Raw genomic sequence first — 19,442 nt, 5'->3', positions numbered from 1 at the left:
CAGTGAACCAAAATCACTTTGCCATTTAATACACTGTTTTATTTTTTTAATCAGAATTTATTTCTATTTTATATGATGTACATTTCTATTTTATAACTTGTGGAAATAATGTAATTATTTAGAGCAGGGGTAGTCAACCTTTTTATACCCACTTTTGTATCTCTGTTGGTACTAAAATTTTCTAACCGCCCACCAGTTCCACAGTAATGGTGATTTATAAAGTAGGGAAGTAACTTTGCTTTATAAAATTTATAAAGTAGAGTTACAGCAAGTTAAAGCATATAATAATAATTACTTACCAAGTACTTTATGTTGGATTTTTGCTAAGTTTGGCAGAATAAATCCTTATAAAACAACTTACTATAGTTAAATCTATCTTTTTATTTATACTTTAGTTGCTCTGCTACTGCCCACCATGAAAGCTGGAATGCCCACTAGTGGGTGGTAGGGACCAGGTTGACTACCACTGATTTAGAGGGTGAAACCAATGTAATCAATTTATTTCCAAAATATCCTGCTTGCTAATCAGCCAATGAACAAATATGTACTGGATTTTTCTGGGTAGTTTAGTTTACATTGGCAAATCTAAATTGGTTCATTTGTTCCATCGAAGTCCTCAGTGCCCACATTGTCAACCTCCTCAATGAAAGAGTACCATAGGTAAATCAGGCATTCTCTTAGTTCATTCAGGCTTCTATAACAGATCGTAGAGTAGAGGTTTATAAACCACAAAAACTTTATTTGTCAGTACCAGAGGCTGGAAAGTCCAAGATCAAGAGCCATCAGATTGGGAGTCTGTTAAGAACCCACTTTCTAGTGCATTGATGGTTATCTCCTGTCTGTGTCTCTTCTGACTTTATCCTTCTTCAGCTTCTGAAAGGATAAGGGAGCTTTCTGGGGTCGTTTTTATAAGGACACCAATCATATTCATGAAGGCTCTGTCCTCAAGATCTAAGTACCTCCAAATGGCCCCGCCTCCAAGTACCATCACATTGAGGGTTAGGTTTCAACAGATGGTTTTGAGGGACACATTGTTCCGTCTGTACCAGACACCGTGCTAGGTATAATGCCAAAGGAGAGCCAGCACCTGCTCTCAGAAACATACAAGCTTGGCAGAAGATTCTTCATCCATCAAATCCCTGAGTCCTAAATGTGGGAAACAAGTAGAAATTCTAATTTGATAAAGTCTAGAGTAGAGTAGACCCCATGACTGCACTGGCTTTTAAGAAAGCCCAGCACATGCCTTAGAAAACTCAGTAAAGAATACTGATCTAAACAACACATGTCTTTAGTTGTTTTTCGATTTTTAATCACTCACCTTAAGTCAAGCTAAAATTCTTGAAGATGAGAAAGGTTTGCCATCAAAATGCATTATGTAGATTTTACTTATTGCGTGAATTTGTCAAGCTCTTCAAAGGAAGAGTACCATATGTAAATAGCCAAATCCAGATTGTAAGCAGGTGGTAGCTTGCAAAATTGACTGGTGTAAATTTAACACTGGAGCTATGTTGTAAAATTGCGATAAGAGCCTAAAATGAGATTTAACTTGGTTAATGTAACTTCTAATTGTTTCCCAGTTCAGAATCCTCAGTGTGATTGCTGTATTGCGCCACTCAGCAAAGTCTTTTCTTCCTTGTTCTTTCATCTGTATAATTCTCAATCCATTTTCCTAATGGGCATTTGCTGTATGTTTCTCACTAGCATTACTAAAATGGGTATCCTGAAAAATCTCCATGTACTCTTGCAGAGACATTCCCCCCAGATCACCGAGTTTCTCAAGAAGCTAGCTGTTGCCTGACCAGGTGGTGGCGCAGTGGATAGAGCATCGGGCTGGGATGCGGAGGACCCAGGTTCAAGATCCCGAGGTCGCCAGCTTGAGCACGGGCTCATCTGGTTTGAGCAAAAGCTTACCAATTTGGACCCAAGGTTGAGCAAGGGGTTACTCGGTCTGCTGTAGCCCCATGGTCAAGGTACATATGAGAAAGCAATCAATGAACAACTAAGGTGTCACAACAAAAAACTGATGATTGATGCTTCTCATCTCTCTCCGTTCCTGTCTGTCTGTCCCTACCTATCCCTCTCTCTGACTCTCTCTCTCTGTCCCTGAAAAAAAAAAAAGAAGAAGAAGAAGAAGCAGCAGCTAGCTGTTGGGTTAAGAAAACATATAGACCAAACATACAGTGACATCAGACCTCCTTCCCTGACGCCAGCTGGGTGTTTGATGTGGTGACATTCTGAAGACATGTGATGCCAGTTTCAGCTGCATGATTCATGTTGTTAACCTTTGGAAATGCTGAACATAAATGAATGACCCCAAATTCTACCCAGCTGTGTAAGAAACACTATTTGTAAATAGTCTGTTCCCTGTTGTAGTATTTTTGACTTGAAGAAAGTTACTCAGCAATTTAGGCAGTTAGCTCAATAGCCCATGAAGTAACTATAATCACAACTTGCAAGTGGCTCCAGTTTATCTTTTTTGCTACTGATGAACCATAATCATCGTTTATCCTAAAGTATCACTTTTCACACACCTACTTAGAAGTTCATCAGTTGCCCTGGCCAGGTAGCTCAGTTAGTTAGAGTGTTGTTCACATACACCAAGGTTGCAGATTCAATCTTTGGTCAGGGCACATACAAGAATCAACCAATGAATACATAAATAAGTGGAACAACAAATCAATGTTTCTCTCTCTCTCTCTCTCTCTCTCTCTCTTTCTCTCTCTCTTTCTCTTTCTCTCTCTCTCTCCTTCTTTCTCTCTCTCTTTCTAAAATAAATAAATAAATAATTTAAAAAACAACTTCATCAGAAGCAATAGCTTCAAGGTTTAGAGGCCAAGTTCCCTTTACATTATCACCCCATCACCCAGATGGAAGAAATTTTTAGAGTTCATATGACTTAACGCTCTTACACACTCTTTGATCATGCAACCTCAGACAAGGTTTGGAATGCTATGCCAGTACCTTTCTAGAATCATTTGTTGTCTTTTCAGAATAAAATATAAGAAATGCCACTGTAGTTCCAAAGCAGATTAGATCTCCAGTGACCTATATTCAGAAATGTCAAGTGATAGCCTTGTTTTTAAAATCATTTTTCTGATACAGATTAATAAAATAATTTTGATAATATCTACTTCTAATTTTAACTTTAATACAATAGAAAAATTACATGCACCATGCAACAGTTGAGAACATTCAGTGGGTCCTTTCATCAGAAATGGTGGCAGAGAAAAAGTTTATAAAATACTTTTGAGAATTATTTACAGGTTTTTTTTCTCCTGACTGATTGATTGATTTGAGAGAGAGAGAGAAGCATCAACTTGTTGTTCCATTATTTGTGCATTCAGTGATTGATTCTTGGATGTCCTAAGGATTGAAACTGCATCCTGGGTACATGGGGACAATGCTCCTCTAACCAACTGTGCTACCCAGCCAGGGCTATAGTTTTGTTTGTTTTTTTTTTATTAACACTTTTAGTTATAATTCCATAATAATCAAGACAGCAAAGAAGTTATACAAATTAGTTCTTTATTACATTTTCCCACATATTTATTATTCTCAAAAGACCAGTCAACTTGAAACTTAATTTCTCCACTTAAAGATGCTTATAGTATACAGTTCTCATATGTCATCTAATTGTAAGCACATAGTCAATTCCAGATGTGATCACAACTATATATCTAAATAGCTACCTGATGTGCTTTCTGTGTCACTCACATGATCAGTGTTTTGCAGATCAGATCTTTTAACTTTATATATACCCTACTATTTTGTATGTTATTGCATTATTATTTTATATTGCTTATTATTCTATTAATATAATTGTTTCTCCAATAATAGAACTGTGTCACAAAGATTTTGATAAACTCTCCACAGTCTGAAAGTAAGCATATCGCAGAGTTGAGGTTGAAACTCAGATTTAAGTAGCTGCAAGATGTCCAGACATTCAACCCCTATCCTATATGACCTCTTGGTAGCACTTTAATAGCCCTCAAATTGCTTCTGGCTCAAAAAGTACCATTTTACTCTGTTTAATTTGTCTCACATTAGACCAGAGTTTAGGATGTGGTAAAAAGGAGGCCAGTTGCTCATTTAACAAATGACACTTTTAAATTGGGAAAGTTGAGTTGGTATAGCAACTGACCAGGAAAATTTCCTGAGAGTTAAGAAACTGCTAGAATAAGAAAGAAGTCTCCACTGGTTAGCAGGCTTGCTTAAAATAAAGCAAAGTTTTTTATTTTTTTTTTTTTATTTATTCATTTTAGAGAGGAGGGAGGGAGCGAGGGAGAGAGAGAGAGAGAGAGAGAGAGAGAGAGAGAGAAAGGGGGGGAGGAGCAGGAAGCATCAACTCCCATATGTGCCTTGACCAGACAAGTGCAGGGTTTTGAACCGGCAACCTCAGTGTTCCCAGGTCGAAAGCAAAGTTTTTACAGTCACAAGGTTGAAGCTACATCCTGATCATAGAGACTATTTTCAATATGCTCAATGTTTAAATGTATTCTGAATTTGATTACATCACCAGAATGAACTGTATAGGCTACATGAAACTAATCAATTTTTCAGTGGTTATATTTATTGTTTTAATAGGACACAAAATAGAAGAGTTCAAAAATAAACTAAATTACATGGAAAAGTAGAAAAACAATGCTGAAGTCAACACTTGGGTCAAAAGATAGTTCATTGAGTTAAGGGAATAATATCTTGAGAGAGAGGTTTAATCAGGAATCTTCTGGTTGCCATAACAAAACTATAAACTGACCTGGATTAAGTTAAAAAAAAAAAAAAGGCTTTCTTGGCTCATGTAACTGAAAAGTCTAGGAGATAAGTATAGTTTATCAGAATGAGGATGTTAACACATTATCCTCAGGAACCTGTTCCTCTTCCTTTCCCAGGTCTGCTTTCCTTTCTTGTTGGCCTCCTTCTCAGACAAAGTGTTTTTCTGTAGTAGTACAGATGATCCCTAGTAACTTCAGGCTTACATCCTGTCAGCTTAACAACCATCATAGAAAAACTTCATCTTTCTTAAATGTTTCTGCAAAAATATCAGGACAAGCTCCTATTGGCTCACTTAGAGTCACATGTCTATCCCAGATCCACCAATTGCTGTGGGAAGGGAGGGAGCTGTCTGACTCTGGGCCTGGTCAGATAAACACTTCTGGAAAAGTAAGGGAGAATAGAAAAAGGAACAAAAAATTGGGCCACTATTATTTAAGGAAGGAAGAAATCATATTTTGAAAGCAGAAACAACAGATTCCAGGGCCAGGAAGAAAATTATTTTGAGGTACTAATTCAGTTTCTGGCAGGTAATCAATTTTATTCCTTTCATAAACTATGAGTTACCTCTTCTAATAAACCTTTCAGCACCTCATACAGAAGGTGCTGCAGAATTAGGCACTCTGTACTCTGTAGAATTAGGCATTGAGATGGGGAGAACAGTCACTCCTCTACCCACCCCAAACATCTTCACCAGGTCCCTGCAATTCCACCACTAGCATCTAATTCCTTGGGGTCTTGAAAATATTTCAAATTTTAAGACTGTTCTATTAAAATGCAAGTGCCCCCATATAGAAGCTGGAACCTTGTCAACAGCTACATTCACTAGCTAGCAATGGTCAAAGTTCTTTTAAGGTGGGACCTCATTCAAATAATGAAAGGACATAGAATTATCAATAAAGTACAGTTTTTATCAGGTGAACTTAAGTAGGTATTTACATTAAAAACCTACCACCAGAAACTCCTTTAACTAGCAGCCTTTCTACTTAACTAGCAATATCTCTTCATACAGACGTGTGGCCAAGAAAGAGTTCTCTACCCTGGTTCTTTTTCATTGTTGACCTATTTTGGGGGATATCTGCTGCTAATACTTGTTAAACTTTACCTCCACCTACAGACCACACCAAATATCATTAAATGGTGTCAAGATTTACCTGAAATTTTCAGAGAGTTCCTAGCCTTTTGTGCAATTACTCAAAGGTTAAGTTTTTTTAAAAAAGCAGGAATCTTTATATCCTTGGTTATAACCATGTCTATTTTTATTTGCTACTTGCCTTGGTTCTAACCACACTACTTCCTTGGTTCTAACCACATGTGTTTTTATTTGCTACTTTATAGATTCTAATTATATAATGAGATAAACTATGTAGAGCGCTTGGCATGGCATACAGTAATTACTCCATCTGAGTTATTGGTTACTATTATCAATACAGATAACACATCTCCCCTACGAGTCCACAGAGTGACTGCTCTAAAATGTCTCATTGTGATAGCAGAAAGAGTTTCAAGGCTTCCCCTCGCTTTTCGCTGGAAAAGACTGATTTCTGTTTCTCCATTTCTAGCTGTCAGTCACTCATATATGTATTTTTTTACATATCACAAAATCCCTCTCCAGCAGCTGTAATTATAATTTAAAAAGCAAACTTTTTGGCTGCTTCATCAGGTCCCTTCTGGGGAACATTAATCATAATGATACCCATGCCATATTTGTATATCTGAATAGTCAATGGAGTTTCAGACTTACAGCCATACAAGGAATGTGCCAGCCAAGTACAGGAGTCATAATCTAGCCCATTTTTTCAATATCCCATTTGTGTAAATCCCTGGGAATTACAAATCATTTGCAATATCAATGTTTTGAGAAAGAACATTGGAAATATAGATATAACGCTAATTAAGCTCCAGTGAGGAAAAAGCCTTCAGAAGGAGTGTGATAGTATGGGGACCTCACTAATACAGAACTGGTTTTCCACGACAGTGTTTAGACACCACAGTTTCAATACAAAACGGTCTCCAACTGTACAATTTGCTGTCCCTCAAACACCATGTTTCTTTGAGTTAAAATAAACTCTATTCATCTTTTCATTTCTTCTTATTTGCTGTCAACCTGTCCGCAGACACCTCAACCCTCTACCCACTTATGAGTGACATGGCTCTGTTTTCTTCACTCCCCCATATGGACGTCAATCTTTGTGGGTTATTAACCATTTAAGCACTTGACCCTGTCTAGCTTCTCCTCCTATTGCCGTCATGCCCTTTATTTTTTCTGTGACTCACTGTACACAAATCTCCACCTAAACTTTGTATTCTGAGCTCTGCATTTGATGAGACAATGAACAGAGCCATGTCATTGGCTCCCACTTAGGCTCAGTCTGGTGTCCGTGTCGAGACGTCCCACTGCCCACGGAGTTCTGAGGCCCCGGGAGAGGCTGGGTGGGCACGCTCTAGCTGTGCTCCTTCAACAAGAGGTCCCAGAGCAAACTGGGAAGTTCCAGTCTATTCTGGGCCCGCTTGGACACCTCCTGGCTGCTCAGCACATCACTGTTCCTCTCGATAGCACAGTTTTACTGTTCTCTCTTCTTAAATATAAAAATGTAAACTATGTCCCCATATTCTAGTTCTGCAGGGCCTTTGCCTGAGCAGTCCAGGCTAATGGGTGAATAAAAAGTTTAAAAATGACAAAATCCAGATCCGGGATGAAGAGTTTTAAATATATCACTTATCTGAACCCTCCTAATAATCCTGTAAATAACCCTGCAGTGTCCTAAAATACTACATAGTATTATTATCTTCCATTGCATCAGGCAGGAGGCAAGGCTGGGGAGGTCAACTTGCCCAGTACCACATAACTAATCAATGACAGAGCAAAAGTCAAACTTTGATCTAACTGAAAAACCTATACTCTTTTTTTTTTTTTAAGGGCAAAACAGCATGTTTAATGGGAAGAGCTATTTTGAGAAGGAAAATATTTTTCTCAATTTAAAATTTGAATATGAGTGGCTACCTGTGTGATTAAGCACATGCCTGACCCATTTCTGGATATTCTTCATCCACACCAATAAATTAAAATATTTTTCATGTCCTTGTCTCCAGCCCAGTAAAGCCAGAAACAGAGGCCAAATGTGTGCTTCTTTGAAATTATCCTGAGTTTTCCTGGGATGTTTTATGTTTCATCTGTATCTTTGGTGCTCCATTGAATAGTTCCCCACCAGCCTTATTCACCTCTGTTCCCCATCTCCTTCTCTCTGCACAAACTCTGCACAAACTGGCTTCTCCTTCAGCACTCTGCCATCTTGGCTGCTTCTCCTCTCCTCCATGTGGCCTTTCTCTGCTCTCCTCAAAACCTATACTCTTAACCATAGTCCTATAAGATAGCTTTTAGGGTCCTGTTTTTTAGATAAGAAAACTGAGACTCATAGAAGCTAAGTAATTTGATGTCTCAGAGCCAATCAGTGATGGACTGAGCTTCTTAAACACAGGTCTACCTGAGTATAAAGCTCATGAGCTCCCTATCTACTGACCTTTGGCAAGAGTTGAAAAGGTGTTGGCCCTGGCCAGTTGGCTCAGTGGTAGAGCATTAGCCCAGCATATGGGTGTCCCAGGTTTGATTCCCAGTCAGGGCACACAGGAGAAGTACCCATCTGCTTCACCACCTCTCCCTCTCCCCTTCCTCTTTCTCACTCTCTCTGTCTCTTCCTCTCCCATAGCTATGGCTCAATTGGTTCAAATGCAGCACCCCGGGCACCAGCTCCTTGGAGCCTCTGCCTCAGGTGCTAAAAATAGCTCAGTTGCAAGCATGGCCCATGATGGGCAGAACATCGGCCCCAGATGGGTGTTGCCAGGTGAACCCTGGCTGGGGTGCATGCTGCAGTCTGTCTCTCCATCTCCCCTCATTTCACTTGGAAAAAGAGAAGGAAAAAATTAAAATTTTTAAATTAAAAAAAATGTATTGAAGACGGGCTATCTTCCCAAAGACTTTTGTTTCAGTACCTAGGTCATTCCAAGCTAAATGATGTGGGTGAAAATAAAAAATATGTACGGAAAGCACAATGACAAATCCTTAAAATAAAACCTGACCTGACATCTGGGGCCTAATTCCTGTGAATAGTTGTGCACTGATTTCCAAATGTCTTTTTCTCAATTTCATTATCGCCACACTCTGATGTAGGATGAGGAAGGACTTGAATGTTGAAGGAAGGCTCTGAATATATTTATTACAGGTAATTGATTCTTATTCTGATGAAATAAAGAACAGCAAGAGAGTGGAGGGTAGAAATGAAAGTAGGGCCAATGTTGAAACAAAGTCAAAAACAATATATAGGCGTGTTAATACAAAAATGATTGTAGAGGAAGAGACTGGTGAGGGTGGGAGAGAGGCAGACAGAGGGAATAACTATATCTGAAAGGGAGTTGGAGGAAAGAGAAACAGATGAGAGTAGTAAACAGGCTTCTAACCATCTGTGGCAAGAGAGATCACCATCCAGGGCCTCTCCTCTTTCTCCAGAACTGTCCTTGGGTAGCTGCTGGCTCTCAACAACCCCTAAAGGTCACTGGGGGCCTTGGCCTGCCCTTCCTGAGGTTGACTTCCTGACTACTCCACTGCCCCTCCCCCCACTGTAACCTAGGCTGGGAGCACACAGGGCCTGGCAGATCCTCTGTGAATTCAGTCTAGACATTTATGGAAGTGAGCAGGGGGCTAAGGGTGGTAGCTCAGGGAAAGGGTATTGATTTGGGGGCCAGCAGAGTTAGTTCAAATCTCAGCTCTAACGCTGAAAGTTTAACTTCTCAGTGCCTTGTTGTAACATGAGCACATTGTGTCAGCATCGTAAGTTGAAGGAGTAAATGTGATCATGTAGATGAAACTGTCACACACAGTCTTCTCACCTTGCATACGGCCTTTTAATCAAAGAGAGCAAGCCTCCCTACTTTGGCTTTAAATATAACTAATTGTTTTACCTCCTCCCGTAGGATTTTGGTGAAAACTATAGTCCTCTTCAGAATTTATATCAAATCATTTTAAATATTTTTCTGATAGCAAATCTTAAAGAATCATGACCTTGATTGAAGAAACATCTAAAACGTATGCGGCATCAAACCAGTTAGATAAACTAAATAATATATACATAGTTTTAATTTACAAGTATATATGGAAGGGGGGGGAGAAGGAAGGAGGGAGGGAGACAGAAAAATGGCCTGAGGTACTGACTTTCTTGGGTGACTCAAACTGACAAAATGTTAGTCCAAAAGGGAGTTTCTAAAAACGGCTTCAGCTGTGGCAGCAATTTGGAATAAGAACCTACTTTGGAGGGGACAAGAGGACAATATTTATTTAGGTATAAATGTCCTCTTGTACTTGAAATAAAGAAAGGAAAGGCAGCCACACTTCGTAAGCTTCTGGACACAGGACTCAGGGTCGAGGGGGTGATGGAAAGCTCCCACTCTCTGTCTCGGACCCTCAGGTGGGGGGGGGTGGTCTCCTGGGCGCAGCCACCTGCCCTGCAGCTTTCTAGCAGCCTCTATCTGGTAAAACCCACACATCACGTTTACCCATCATGTTTTCTCCGGTTTTACCAGGTGCCCTGAGAAACAGCACAGAAATGCCATCAAGAGAAAGAGATTGAAATGCTGATTATATGTGTGATGTTGGGTGTCGCTTATCCTCCCCGAGCCTTCATTTCCTCATCTCTGCATCTGCAAAGTATCAAGATTAATTGCAAGGTCCTTTTGACTAACACATTGTGTGGCTCCTGCCACTTTTCTGTCTCAGAAAAGCAAGGTGACTTCCACTCCTGCAGGTGCAGATGTGGGTTTCCCAGGAAGCAGTGATGCTAAGAGTCGGGGCCCTTCCCGGGACCCTGGGAGGGCCAATGTGTTCACACAATCATATCTTTTGGTAAAATTTGCCAAATAGCTACTTTTGTATTCCTTTGCTGAAAGAGGACCTCCAACATTGTTTAGGGCTCAAGCTACACCAAATCTGGATCTGCCCTTTATACAGAGGACAGATTTCTCACCAAGCTCACTAATAAAATGTAGAGTTCATGGAAAGGAAGCAAAATCATTAAGTGATCAAATAAGAAAAGTCCAGACACTGGTTCAAAATGCAACCGCTTTCAACTTCCTCCACTTCTCATCTCCCCTTTGGCTTGTTCGGCTTATTTAGAGCAAGAAGCTGAGAACTTGAAGGGCTAAATGGCTGACCCAGATTCACAACCTGAATTGAAGTCATAAAATGCACTCCTGATAATAGGGTGCTGTTCCTTGCCCCAGTACTGGAGGCATCAAAGTTCCTGAAAACATGTGGTGATCTACTTTCCTAACAAGAAATTGTGAACTGCACAGAACCACCAGCAAAACGGGACACACCCAGCTGACAGCCCCGGAAGACCAGTTTTTACGTCCACCTCATGTTTTCCTACATCATTTAAAATAGAGTAGCTAGTGACTGTTTTTCAGGCACTGCGGAGATTATTTTTATTCTCAATTACAGTGGCCAAAATAGCAAGTGCAGGACGGCACTGGAACAGGGGCTGGGCTAGCAGTCATTGAATCGGTTTGCAAGACAAACTCAGTTTGCATAAAAATTAGGTGTTTTGTTTTTTATTTCCCTCTGGTTTCTCCGAGTTGCCTCTGCTCCCTGGGACTGGCTTTCCTCGATGACATGTTCACATCTCATGCCTCTGGCTTGTCTGTGGAGTACAACGAGCTGTAGGTGTTCTCGTGCAGAAGCCCCCCAAGCCGTCTCGGGGCTCTTGGAGGTTACACTGAGATCGCTGGACTGTCTGCAGTGACCGCAGGCTTTCAGGCTGTGCACCCCTGAACCCTCTCCAGCTGCTCTCCTCATGGACAGCCTCAGCCACGGGCTATTCCATTCCCAGAGGTAGTCAGTCGCCACGCAATTACCAAATACCAATTCCAAGTCCAGCTGCGGGGGAGCCAGGAGCAGCCTCCTCGGGGGGTAAACTACACACGAATGTATTTATTCAACTTGTTGGGAATGTAAGCTACCGAGTGATATTTCACAAGCCACTTATGCAACGGTCAGCCTCCTTCCCGAAACTTATCCTGCTGGCGGTGCGGGTGGAAGAGATCTGTCAAGGAAATTTTTCTAAACCAACAGTAATTACACAAGTATTAAACTGTACATTCTGTTGTCCTTGCAAATTGTTTCTTTCCCCTATCTTGTCCCCTGCCATGCTTGTAGCTCCTTGCTCTGCCACTACACACATCCATTTGTCCTCTAGAGCAGCGGTCCCCAACCCCCGGGCCGCGGACCAGTACGGGTCCCTGGGCCATTTGGTACCGGTCCGCAGAGAAGAGTAAATAACTTACATTATTTCCATCTTATTTATATTTAAGTCTGAACGAGGTTTTATTTTTTAAAAATGACCAGATTCCCTCTGTTACATCTGTGTAAGACTCACTCTTTTTTTTTTTAATTATAATTTTATTTTTTTAATGGGGCGACATCAATAAATCAGGTTACATATATTCAAAGATCAACAAGTCCAGGTTATCTTGTCTTTCAATTATGTTGCATACCCATCACCCAAAGTCAGATTGTCCTCTGTTACCTTCTATCTAGTTTTCTTTGTGCCCCTCCCCCTCCCCCTTTTCCTCTCCCTTTCCCCCCTCCTCCCCCCTAACCACCACGCTCTTATCAATGTCTCTTAGTTTCACTTTTATGTCCCATCTATGTATGGAATAATGCAGTTCCTGTTTTTTTCTGATTTACTTATTTCACTTCGTATAATGTTATCAAGATCCCACCATTTTGCTGTAAATGATCCGATGTCATCATTTCTTATGGCTGAGTAGTATTCCATAGTGTATATGTGCCACATCTTCATTATCCAGTCATCTATTGATGGGCTTTTTGGTTGTTTCCATGTCCTGGCCACTGTGAACAATGCTGCAATGAACATGGGGCTGCATGTGTCTTTACGTATCAATGTTTCTGAGTTTTTGGGGTATATACCCAGTAGAGGGATTGCTGGGTCATAAGGTAGTTGTATTTTCAGTTTTTTGAGGAACCACCATACTTTCTTCCATAATGGTTGTACTACTTTACATTCCCACCAACAGTGGATGAGGGTTCCTTTTTCTCCACAACCTCTCCAACATTTGCTATTACCTGTCTTGTTAATAATAGCTAGTCTAACAGGTGTGAGGTGGTATCTCATTGCAGTTTTGATTTGCATTTCTCTAATAACTAAAGAAGATGAGCATCTTTTCATATATCTGTTGGCCATTTGTACTTCCTCCTGGGAGAAGTAAGACTCACTCTTGATGCTTGTCTCGGTCACGTGATACATTTATCTGTCCCACCCTAAAGGCCAGTCCGTGAAAATATTTTCTGACATTAAACCGGTCCGTGGCCCAAAAAAGGTTGGGGACCAGTGCTCTAGAGACACTAGTTATCCAACACGTTTAACATTCAGTCAAAAAATATTGATCAAGTGTGTACCTTGTGCCAACACTGTATTCTGCACTGGGAGAGAAAAAAAAATGGGGAAGAGGTGGTTTCTGTCCTCACTGAGTTTGGTGGCAATCAATGATGGACACACGACACAGAGCACACGAGCACCTTGTGGTAAGTGTTGGGATGACAGTGAGGTTCCCAGTTGGGACAGCTACGCCTGAAACCCGGCAGTCGCTTACAGCGGCTGCACCTGCAACCCGGCAGTCACTTACAGCGGCTGCACCTGCAACCCGGCAGTGGCTTGCTGCACCTGCAACCCGGCAGTCACTTACAGCGGCTGCATGGGAGGAATGTGCAGTGGGATCCTGCCCAGATTTGACCAAAGGAGCTCTGCAGTGCTCCAAATATTTCATTTGAAGAAAGTGATCTGCGGCTTTAGCATGAATAATATCTGATGTATTAGTGTTCTATCTGCCATAAGAAATGATCGCAACCTAGCAGCTTAAAACAACACTCTTTTATTACCTCACAGTTCTGTAGGTCAGAAGTCCAGCCAGCCTGGCAAGGTTCTCTGCTTAGCGTCTCACAAGGCCAGAGTCAGCTTGCCACTTGACCTGCGCTCTTACCTGGAAACGCGGGGGCAGAATCTATGCCCAGGCTCCTTCCAGTTATTGGCAAAATTTATTTTCTTCCCATGGTCCCCATGTGGCCTCTTCTAACATCAAGACAGTAATGGTGGGGCGAGTGTTCTCTATACTTTGAATTTCTCTCCCTTCCTCTTGTGCTTTCCAGGGTTCAGATGACAATATTGGGTCCATCTGTGTAATCTAGAATCCTTGCCCTACTTTAAGGTTTGCTGATTAGGAACCTTAATTATATCTGCAAAGTCTCTTTTACCACATAAAACATAACCAAAAGACTAACACCAGGGGCAGAGATCATGGGGAGACAAAATTCTGCCTTCCTCAATCCATCCTGTGCCCCCAGAATTCATATCCATTCCATATGCAAAATACATCACCCCCATTATTAGGTCTCCAGAAGTCTTATCACATTGCAGCATCACAGCCCCAGTTCAAATGTCTCAAATCTCAACATCTAAATCAGGTACAGATGAGGTTCTGGGTATACACTCCATTAAGTACAACTCCTGGAGCACAATTCTCCATCTGTAGACCTATGAAACTAAAGAAACAAGTTAATTGCTTTCAGCATAGAAAGAAAGGACAGGCATAGGATAACAGTTATAGACATTCCTGTTCAAAAAAAGAAGAAGAAAAAAAGGAAAGGAGAAAGGAAGTCACGAGTTCAAAGCAGTTTTAAAATCCAGCCAGACAAACTCCATTAGGTTTTAATACCTAGAAATAATTCTCTGCAGCCCTCAGTTCTGCCTTCTCGGTCATCGGGTAAATTGAAACAGCTCTAATTATATTCCAAGCACTGCACTATGGGCTTTACGTAGTGACATTTAATCCTCCAACTACCTATGAAGTACATTGTTATTAATTATCCCATCTCACAAATGGGGACTCTAGATATATATGGACATAGGGCTTGCCCAAGGTCATACAGTCAGTGAAAGATCTGGACTCAAACCCAGACAGTCTGGCCTCATGACCACTATACTACACTCCACTGTCTTACAAAATTAGTCATAAATTTTAAAGCCCTGATTTCTGCTCAAGAAGAAAGTAGTTAAAAAAGTATTCCAGGTTTTCCCCATTATACCACACCATTTCCTCTTAGATATGCAAATGTGTTTATATATCAATATACAGGAACCAGCTGCAGTACAGGGATTCGGAGGACACTTGGCCTCTCTGTGGTGGGATACAGAGGTGACACTGTTAAGGGAAATCCCAAGTCTTGGACTTACATGCAGAGCTATTCTCCAGAAGCAATATACCACATGAGTCTATATATGAGTCCCTCCCACTTCAAAATAATTTGCCCCTTCTTTTCAAATAAGAAAATCATAATTCATCATGAACATAAATGCAATTATCCTCATGACCTGTGGTGGTGCAGTGCATAAAGCGTCAACCTGGAATGCTAAGGTTGCCAGTTCAAAACCCCGGGCTAGGGGTTCATATAAGAAGTCAAGGCTCATATAAGAAGCATCTACTACAAGTTGATACTTCCCATTCCTCAACCCCTTTTTTTTCTCTCTCTCTCCAAAATCAATCAATCAATAAATAATTTATTCATTTTTCCTCTGTGCGACCCACTTCAGTGCCTGCAGCCTATGGGCAGAGGCCAGGCAATGGTTCAGAGCCAGAGTTTGCTCTGGCATGGGGCACTACGACAGACCCAGGGGAACAGGCCTGTCATAAATCCAAACCCATGCATACAATAAATAAATTTTTAATGGTAAATCAATTATCCTTTAGTTCAGAGGTCCCCAAACTTTTTACACAGGGGGCCAGTTCACTGTCCCTCAGACCATTGGAGAGCCGGACTATAAAAAAAAACTATAAAGAAATCCTTATGCACACTGCACATATCTTATTTTAAAGTAAAAAAACCAAAATGGCAACAAATACAATATTTAAAATAAAGAACAAATAAATTTAAATCAACAAACTGATCAGTATTTCAATGGGAACTATGCTCCTCTCACTGACCACCAATGAAAGAGGTGCCCCTTCTGGAAGTGCGGCGGGGGCCGGATAAATGGCCTCAGGGGACCACATGCGGCCAGCGGGCCGTAGTTTGGGGACCCCTGCTTTAGTTGTTGCCCCTGAGGAAGGAACACAATGGTTTAATTCTTCCTCCTGGGAATGTGGGATTGCACGGTGGTTGGAAGTGATAGTTCATGGACTGGACTATACAAGTCTGAATGTTGATCCCATCTCTTCAGATCTGTTTAATCCGGTGCTATTTACATAACGTCTCTGAGGTTCATTTGAGATTTTGTGATAATTAAATTCATATAAACTCTATGTGCCTAGGATCCAGTAAGTCCTCAATGAATCTTAGTTACTATCATTTTTCTTTTCTTATTTAAAAGCATTTTCCTTATTTTATTTTGTAGCTTTTGTCATTTCCTCCAGGCTACATTGCATATAATATAGATACAATTCTATGAATCAAAGGATTCCCTTTATTTTATGTTGTCGTTTGAAATAAATGTGGCTTAGAAACTTTCATTATGAAAATATTTTCTATAATTAATTTATTCTACATTCTGATAATGATCTGAAGAAAAACAGCAGGACTTCTTCTTAAATTTAACATTTTGTCATGCCTATTCACACAAACCCAGTTTTATTTTGACTTTTCAAGAATAACTCATTGATACATAATATCTCATAAACCTCTCTCCCTTGCTTAGGTAAAATGTCAATTTTGGCTGTAGAATTTTTGTTCCAATCCTAAATAGCAAATTGGCAGTTAACCCTAACAATGGACAGGCAAAATTTATGAAAATTCAATCACAAAAAAAAAAGTCTGTGATGGAATCAAAAGTTCTGAATTCTGTATCTTATACCTATTAAGATGATTATTTTTAACAATAATAATAAAAGAAAATGAATATCAAGTGTTGGTGAGGATATGGAGAAATTGGAATCCTTATGCACTATTAGTAGAATTATAAAATGGTGCAACTGCTATGGAAAACAGTGTGGAGTTCCCTCAAAAAATTAAAAATAGAAGTACCATATGATCCAGCAATCTGATTTCTGGGTAAATATCCCAAATAATTGAAAACAGTGTCTCAAAGAGATATTTGCACAGCCATCACCATAGCAGCACTATTTACAATAGCCACAAAGTGGAAGCAACCCAAATATCCATCAATGGATGATTAACTGCATGCATCTTAAAGACATTATGCTAAGTGAAATGAGCCAGTCACAAAAAGAAAATACTGGATGATTCCACTTATCTCAATTATCTAAAATAGTCAAATTATTAGAAGTAGAATAGTTGGTTTCCACAGGGTAGGGGAAGAGAATAAAGGTTGTTTCATGGGTATAGAGTTACTACTGTGCAAGGCAAAAAGTTATGGAGATCTGTGTCACAACAATGTGAATATGCTTAACACTACTACACTGTAAACTTAAAAATGGTTAACATAGTAAAGTGTATGTTATGTATTTTTTTTACCATGATTAAAAAAAACAACAACATAGAATGTACAACTCTAAGTGTAAAGCCTAAAGTGTACCACTCTGGTAGGAGATGTTGGCAGTTGGGGGAGTGATAGGGGATATATGGAAACTCTGTACTTTCTGATCAATTTTTCTCTGAACCCAAAACTGCTATGAAAATGTATTTTTTGACCCTGGGTGTTTAGTTCACTGGATACAGCATTGGCCTCACGTATAGATGCCCCATGTTTAATTCCCGGTCAAGGCACACAAGAGAAGCAAACATCTGCTCTTCTCCCCCTCCCAATTCCCCTTCTCTCCTTCCTCCTGTCTCACAGCCAGTGGCTTGATTCATTCCAGCATCAGCCTCAGGCACTAAAAATAGCTCAGTTGATTCAGCATTGGCCCAATATGGGGGTTGCCAGGTGGATCCCAGCCAGGACAGATGCGGGAGTCTCTCTATCTCCCTTCCTCTCACTTAAAAAAAATTCATTTTTTAAAAATTTCTGAATTATTGAATATGTGAACACCGTAAACACCCAATGATGCCTTTAGAAAGACTTACCTTGCTATATTACAGGTAAGGATGTCAGTGGATGGCCTCAGAGACATTATCAGGATGTAACACAAGCTATAATGTATGGTCAATTCATGTTTCTTTGTAACTCAGTTTTATAATAGACAGTACTCCCTATTTCTTCATATGCAATTTAAGGAGCCATATTAAATAAACACTAAGTCCAACTTTACCAAGTTATGATTTTATGAGGCTAAAACTATAAACTTCATACATCAATTTCATTGAGTAAAAAGTTATAAAATAGACTGACTTAACTTGGCATTTGTTTATGTGATTCATGGTTGTGTAATACTTCCCAGATCCACCATTTAGAGATGCAACAAAAATGACTGTTTTTATGAATTACCACTCAACTATAATTAAATTTTTATATACAATAACTAAAAGCAATCAGTTGTCTGCCTTAAAAAATAACTTAGATCCACAGAATGTCATAACAATTTTTTTTGAAAGAGTGAAGTTTGACAAAGTATGTCTTCTAGTCATAATGGAAACACACTAAAAATAAATAGCAGAAGAAAATCTGAAAAATCCACAAAAATTTGGAATTAAAAGTAACAGTTTTAATCAATGTGTCCAAGAGGAAATCAGAAAGAAAATTAGAAAATACCTCAAGATAAATAAAAATAAAACTTATGTATGCAGGAATAGCAGTGGAAAGAGGGAAGTTTATAGCTATAAATATATACATTAAAAAAGAGAAAAAACAGCCCTGGCCGGTTGGCTCAGTGGTAGAGCGTCGGCCTGGCGTGCGGGAGTCCTGGGTTCAATTCCCAGCCAGGGCACACAGGAGAAGCGCCCATCTGCTTCTCCACCCCTCCCCCTCTCCTTCCTCTCTGTCTCTCTCTTCCCCTCCCGCAGCGAGGCTCCATTGAAGCAAAGATGGCCCGGGCACTGAGGATGGCTCTGTGGCCTCTGCCTCAGGTGCTGGAATGGCTCTGGATACGACAGAGCGATGCCCTGGAGGGGCAGAGCATCACCCCCTGGTGGGCATGCTGGGTGGATCCCGGTTGGGCGCATGCGGGAGTCTGTCTGACTGCCTCCCCGTTTCCAGCTTTGGAAAAATGGAGAAAAAAGAGAGAAAAAACAAACTAAACCTAGAGGCATCAGAAGAAAGGAAATAAAGATTAGAGAAGAAATAATAGAGAATAGAAAAACAATAGAATATAAATAAAACAGTAGAAACTTTGAGTTGGTTTTTTGAAAAGATCAACAAATGTTTAGCTATATTAATTAAAAGAAAAAGAGAAAAGACTTAAATAACTAAAATTAGAAATTTTAGAGGGGACATTACAACCAATGTCACAGAAATAAAAAGAATTATAAAAGAATATTATAAACAATTGTGTGCCAACAAAATGGATAACCTAGAAGAAATGTATAAATTCCTACAATTTACCAAGACTGAATCATAAAGAAATAGAAAATCTAAACAGACCAGTAATTAGTAAAGAGACTGAACCAGTAAGCCAAAACCTCATAACAAGGAAAGTCTTAGGAGCAAGTAGCTTCACTAGAGAACTCTAAACATTTAAAGAAGAATTAACACCAATATTTCTCAAACTCTTCCCCAAAA

The 19,442-nt window shown here is 40.0% G+C and overlaps 1 non-coding gene across 1 annotated transcript; it reads right to left on the bottom strand.

Moving 5' to 3' along the window:
• Positions 1-15,405: 15,405 nt before the first annotated feature.
• LOC136309824 (small nucleolar RNA SNORA42/SNORA80 family) lies at positions 15,406-15,539 on the bottom strand. The gene has a single exon (XR_010726460.1). It is a non-coding gene; the product is annotated as a small nucleolar RNA SNORA42/SNORA80 family (small nucleolar RNA).
• Positions 15,540-19,442: the final 3,903 nt, after the last annotated feature.

Source organism: Saccopteryx bilineata, chromosome 6, assembly GCF_036850765.1.
Source record: "Saccopteryx bilineata isolate mSacBil1 chromosome 6, mSacBil1_pri_phased_curated, whole genome shotgun sequence".
NCBI classification, from domain to species: domain Eukaryota; kingdom Metazoa; phylum Chordata; class Mammalia; order Chiroptera; family Emballonuridae; genus Saccopteryx; species Saccopteryx bilineata.
Note: the sequence above shows the minus strand (reverse complement) of the source record. Positions and strands in the feature narration are given on the sequence as shown.